We start from the raw sequence: 6,926 nt of genomic DNA on the forward strand, positions 1-6,926 counted from the left end.
TTGTTACTTTTGTACCAACAGAAATGGATGTTAAAGACCTGCCCGTTTACATTCGTTCTAATCATCGGCTGTCACAACACCAGAACTAACTTATCCCAGTGAATAAAGTCTAGCCCGACCCATCTTTTGTCTCAATTGCGTATGCCGATGTGTTTAATTTCACCCTGCCACCACAATAGAGTACTGCCACCTGTCGAGAAGCGAACATGGGTCTTTTTCTACTGAAAAAAACACCTCTAAAACATTCGTAACTCTGGCATAGATTATCTGATTCACTAGATCTTTGCCTTCCTGGACAACCGGAAGGCACGGGACAAACAATGAACAAAAGCACAAGTCTCCACAGGGTCGTACACCAGCCATATAGCGAATCTGTCGCAAAGTCATAGCGCAGTCTCGAAAGTCAAAGAAAGTGACGCTTACCAGCCATTCCACTCTCCTTGCCCGCATCTCTATTTTATTGCGCACACTCTCGCTAGTCACCAAGTGGCAAAAATGCAGAAAGAATGAAAACCGAGGGCCCACGCATTGCGCAAAATAGTTGTTCTGGCCGTGTGAAGCTGTGTAGCCGCTGAGCGCCAAAACTCAAAGGTCCTATCGCTTCGACGATTGTCGCAATCAAAATCTGATAAACATACTTCGATTGTGCAAATCGAATAAGAACCGGCTGAGTTACGATTGTTGTTCTCTTCTCAATTTACAAACACCCGGATAACGTAGCGACGATCAATATCCCTCGATCAGGCAGGGCTCGGAGCGCAAATAAACTTGTTTTTAATACCATGGCCGCGTAATTTCCAATCTCTATTTTCACAAGATTGGAAAGTTCCTGAATTGACTTCCCCGAGCATTACCTCTGCAGACCCTCTCTCCGAATTTAACCCTAGGACGGCCACCACTTTCAGTACTCCTAGAACGGCCAAACGGTGTCATTTGACACCTGCATACATTTCCATGTCTAGGACCTATGATATAGGTTGTTATAGTTTTTGTTTTCAGTGCTGGCTATCACTAGCGGCATTTATGATGTACCCAACACTTTAGGATTCACCCAGACACTATTGTTGGCTATACGCAACTAAAATACAATGCACGCTAAACGGCAATTGCGAAGGATGAACTAATTTACTGGCAAAACTTCAATTACTTGCATAGGAATTTCTTATAATCACAGAGTTACAATAACACGCAATATGTCAACATCACTGGGCACATAAGGAACTGCTTTTCGGGAATATGTGCTTTGGCATAATCGGATTACTCGACCGTCACGATAAATGATACACAGTAACAAGTACAAACATGGACTGACTATGAGCATCATTTTTTCACCAAACTGGCACATATGCTGCTAGACATGTTTTCAAGATAAGGCAAGTAACGACTGCATTTTAGACTCTTTCCAAGAGGTATACCCTTCTCTTCTCCTTGGCTGGCACTTAGCAACTAGATTCCATGACTATCTACAAGCTTATTGACCAGTGCAGGAATGAGTTTTTTCTGGATGTGCATGAACTAGCAAAGGTCTGGGACATTGTGAAGGCTTTGATGCCTGTCACATCTATTCATTTATGTAACCGCCTTGCAGGGGGACATCTTCTGGAATAGTCTTTGTTGAGTAGATCCACCACATTCGATCGAAACGGTCAAGGACATATCTCGTCTTTTGCTAGAATTGGACGATGGGGGGCTTCCTACTCTCACCATGTAAAATATATGGCTCTAGGTGGTCTACACTAGGCGGACCATTGATAATTATTGCTGCTTCAACCTTCTACGCCTACCGTGTTTGCATCCTACAATGTAATCTTGAAAAACAAAATCCAATCCGCAATTATTGGGAATGAAGTTAGATGATAGTTCACTTCAATTTACCAAAGGGGTTCGTACTGCAACTCTTTCTTCTCCAACAGTTTCTCGATCAGTAATGCACTGATGATGAAGTTATCAATTATTACTTAGCAATCACATTCTGCAGCATCCGGGGCCAATAAAGAGAGAGAAGGCATCCCAGCGGCTGCCTACCCGTTTAGCCTGAAGAGGGGGAGGAAGAGGTTTGGTTCAAGAGCCTTTTTAGCTCATCAAGTAGTTAGAAAGGATTATCTACACAGCACCATCCTTGCGATAATGCGGTGTACCATCTCCAGGTTGCAGAGTTGCGATTCCTCTTCCTTGTCACTATCCAATTCGGGGTCTCCACAACTCCTGCAACTGTTTCTGACAATTCCCTGTCTGGACTATCCCGCAATCCTCGTCCGCTCCGTCTGCAGGCTCGTAAACCTCAATATGTTCTGAATCCACAGGTACTCAGGTGTTGTGACCGTACGATACGCCCTCATATGACAGAACAGATCCACCACTGCCAATGGTCACTACACTTGAACAGCCATAAAATAGAGATAAAGTGGGCAATTTCGCTTTCATGGTCATCAGATTCATGCATGGTAATAGGCTACATCCATTTTAGTATTTCCTGGGCCGTCAGACCGCGATGGCTCCTCTGGGGCAATTTACAGGAAAATGAAAGGGAATAAGCAGTATCAAGGACATTATGTGAAGGGTGTTTGTGTAATCTGTGCACTAATGTTTACCCGCCCCAAATTCGCGATTCTCGCCTGACGGTTGTATGTTGATCATATATTCCGTCCTGTATTCAGCGATTTTCCTGCCCATGCACCTTTCTTTTGTCTGGTTGGCATACGAGCAACTCGATATGGCCGACACCTTCGAAATGTGTTCATATTGTTTCCATCTAGCTGCAATAATGGCTTTTTATAGTGCAGGTGTCAAATGACACTGGTTGGCCGTTCTAGGTATACGTACTCGCCATTATGGTACCTCATCAATTACAAATCAAAGCTTTATGGCAGACGAAAGAGGAAGCAAAATTAGGAATAGTCACAAGATTTGAGCTTATTCTGGTTAGCCATATTTCGGTTATTGCAAAAGTTTGACTCGCGCGGTGTCAAATGACACCGTTGGCTGTTCTAGGGTTAAGCGGGCGTTCTCGTTCGCGCACTTTACAGCATCGATACTCGCATCACGTACCTGAGGTCCCTGATCCTTCCTGGCTTCCTTTATGCTAGCAACTGTTTCTATGCTGGCCTCACCTCACATCAGCTCGAACGCCTAGAGCGTCTACTCAAGCGCGCAGTCCGCTGTGCTAACAATGCTCCATTTGCATCCCCATCTGCGCCGCTGTATTGCCAATTGCGCTTGTGCTTGCTAGAAGTTACTCCTGTTCATGTACTGCCACAAGCTCCTTGGCTATACTTGGTGCTGCCTTCAGGGTAAATGCAGCACGTTGCTAACCGATATGTTCAGTCCTCTTAATGCCGGCCGTGCTACACGTAGTCAGGGAAATCGAGCACTTAAATGTCCAACCACTATCGTCTGTTTCAAAAAGATTTACAATCAGGTTTGGGTCTTAAAAAGTATGAAGATAGGGGAAATTTGGACAACAAAGTACATAGAATGGCTTGTTAGGACACGGCAAATTGTCCTGTTAAAAATACACACTTCTAGCAACACTCACGCACATACATACACACACACAGCGCATAAATTCTTGCACAAATAATGACAGATATTTTACACGTCACCCAACAGCAGCATTATCGACGAAAGCAGCACACCTTCCCATCGTCACCGCGGTGTTCGCCGTTTTTCCATCTACAAGTTCTCGCCAGGAGGCAACGGTCACACGTTGACCGCAGAATCATGGAGGCACTATTCATGAGGAAGAGGAAGCCGGCAGTGAACAATGGCAATGGTTGGCGACTGTTGGGTGACCTGTAAATATATCTGTCATAATTTGTGCAAGAATTTGTGCACTGTGTGTGTGTGTGTGTGTGTGTGCGTGAGTGTTGCTAGAAGTGTGTATTTTTCTGTTTTGTACTGACACTAGTAATCTTGCACTATCACTGCACCATATCTTCACTTCATACATATCACACAGAATATTCTCGCTTCCTGTGGTATTGCAACATTTTACGCTATACCATCACACCTTTGGCCACTAGTACTTGTCACATATATATAAACCCCTGTTTTGTCTACAGTAGACTTATTCCTGATGATAGGCCTTGCCCGAAAATTTGATCTTATGTATATCAATTGCAGTGTAGCCTAGAGACCGTTAGAGAGAGTGTGTACAAGGTGTGTGTACAGGATGTATGGATTCAAGTATTGGCTACAGTGGAGTCTCCAAACCTTGAGAAAAGCTATGTACTTCAGCAGTTCAATTCAGTGCTTCTTTCCTCATTATTCTCGCGAGTTTGTGTACTCGTTTTGCTGTTTGTTTGGTTTATTTCAATTCGCACAAATAAACGCGTACTTCAGCTATTCTCTCCTCCCTCTTCTGAGTTTGACTCTCCGCATACCTTCTCTCCTCCCATCCCCGGCCTTACATTGAATTGGGCCTCCGCAACCCCCACCCCCCCTCCCACCACCACCACCCCACGCACACACTACATTGTCACATAGCACAGCTCAACCATTCGCTGCCCTGTTATTGAGTACACCGGCTCCTTTGGTCTCGGGAATCCAAATAAAATCAATCAATCAATCAATCAAACGATAGCTCAATAATTATTTCTTTACACACCTACGCTTTCTGTGACTCCATACCGGCTGTTGCAACGCAGCCCCAAAGAGTCCCTAAATTCAGTTAACTGTTTTCTAGCACTTCTCTTTCTGTAGAGGTTTTCTCATGATGACTATTGTATAAGACAAAAGTGGTGAGTGTCGACGGCACTGTCGAAGTTATGTAAACCTAATCCGTTATGTTAGATAATGTCTTACCGACTGGTTGCGCGCCACAGGTTCGTGCACACCCATAATTCAGGTAGACCAAAATCCCAATGTACAGCCACTGTACCGGTATCTGCAATGCAGCCATTCGTGTCTCGATGCGAAACGTCTGCAAACCTGGTCACTCGTCACTATGCTCAGAGAAGTTCGTCTGCAAACTTTTTCACTCGTCTCTATGCTCAAAGAAGCAAGTAGCCTTCATCTACTATTGACAGCATTACGCTTTTAGTTGAACAAGAGACTTCGAGCTACATGGAAGTAGTCCTGATTTCTCGTGATGTCCGTGGTACAAAGAAGTACGATGAGCCCTCCGTGACCGGCTTTTTTTTGTCACCTGCTAATACAACAGTAGAGAGTACACGACGTATTAGCACATCTCTGGTTAGCCTCCTCCTTACCAGCTTACTACCACCTGCTTGGTTTTGTACCAACAGAAATGAAGGAGAAAGATCTGTCCGCTTACATTCGTTCTCATCATCGTCTGTCATGTACTGTTCGTGTGATTTCGTACAAGGTACTGGCCCCATACTCCTACTACATATACTAGTGTTGCTTTTTAGCTTCCCTGCACTTGTCTTTTGTTAACACCACGTATTAGCACATCTCTGGTTAGCTTCCTCCTTAACAGCTTATTACCACCTGCTTGGTTTTTTACCACCAGAAATGAAGGAGAAGGATCTGTCCGATGGCATTCGTTCTCATCATCGTCTATCATGTACTGTTCGTGTGATTTCGTGCAAAGTACTGGCCCCTTACTCCTACTACTAGTGTCGCCTTTTAGCTTCTCTGCACATGTCGTTTGTCTTGCATAAACTATACCGTGATGTCTGCGGAGCACGTGGCGTGCATGAGTCACCCTGCAGATGTCAGGAGCTGTCACTGGAGTGCAACAGAGAAAGAGAACGGAACAGGTCGGCTGCCCTGCGCAGCAATTGTAACGTAGAGCATGCTAACTAGAAAAGAGGGACTGGTCAGCCTGCTTCGAACAGGAACTATTACTAAGACGGATAGTGTGCGAAAAGGAGCAGCTGTGGTGCAGTTGCCCATCCTCCATGTCCCCTGTCCAACATGTTTGAGTACCAACGGATGGTTCAATGGTCTGCTTTTACTGCATCACACACCCTTGCAAGAAGCAACAGGTTGCGCAATTCAGACGACACTGCGTTCATTGCGAATAGCTCGCCATCAGTATAGCTGAGTAGGTGGCAGTCACGGGAGTGTAAACCCAGGTACTGTACAAGCATGCATTTGGGCAAGACCCGCACAGAGCAGATCAAGGTGTTCGTGCTTGCTCTAAGGAATATCGTGTTTTTTAGTTTTTTTCTAGAAAGATCACTTAAATGCCAAACATGACCTGCAGCTAGGGGAAGCACGCACAACCTGAATCGTGGCAGTGGTGGTGAGGTTTAGGGAGCTCCGCCAACCTACGATCTCAACTTCATGGCCACCTAGACGCTGCAACAACTGATTGAGCTGCACTCGTTTACGCACACCTACAACTGAGGTAGACCAAATTTCCAATCTAGAGCCGCAGCTGTGTGTGTAATAAGCACGAAAAACTTCTTCAAACTTCTTCACTCAACAATACTGAGAGGAGTAACCTGCACCTGCCTTTGACAGCACTACCCTATTGAGTTGAACAAGACATTTTGAGCTACAGTAAAATCTGTAACTAAAGACTAGCGAGCAGCCTGGTACTACAGACCACTTTGCCAGGCACGGATGGTCTCACATTCATAATATGCGCTTATATGACGACTGCAGATATAACAACAATTCGCGAATAACGACCAATTTTTTATGCCCAGAGCAAAGTTCCATCTACCTGTATACATACGACTTCGGATATAACCACTATCTGAATAACGACAGTTCGGAAATAGCGACATGCCTTTTAGTGCCTCGAGGTCATATACGCTGCTAGTCATTATTCAGGTGACGTCCGTGATACGAAAAGTGTGACCTGCACTTCGTCAACAGCTTTGCTTCCTGCTTGACAGCTTCTTTTCACCTGCTTGCCTGGTCGATTCGCAAGGTATGATGATTTTCAATGGACATGATGCCATGCGATTGTTGGCTATGCAGAGAACGTGCATGGAACAGGTCAGCTGCCC

At 45.0% G+C, this 6,926-nt stretch overlaps 1 long non-coding RNA gene across 1 annotated transcript in view; it reads right to left on the reverse strand.

Moving 5' to 3' along the window:
* Positions 1–5,160, reverse strand: part of LOC135826053 (uncharacterized) — a 40,724-nt gene extending 35,564 nt beyond the window's left edge. The window contains exon 1 of the long non-coding RNA XR_010555200.1: positions 4,804–5,160. This is a non-coding gene — a long non-coding RNA (uncharacterized LOC135826053). The remainder of the gene's footprint in view (positions 1–4,803) is intronic.
* Positions 5,161–6,926: the final 1,766 nt, after the last annotated feature.

This window comes from Sycon ciliatum, chromosome 10, assembly GCF_964019385.1.
Source record: "Sycon ciliatum chromosome 10, ocSycCili1.1, whole genome shotgun sequence".
Lineage (NCBI taxonomy): Eukaryota > Metazoa > Porifera > Calcarea > Leucosolenida > Sycettidae > Sycon > Sycon ciliatum.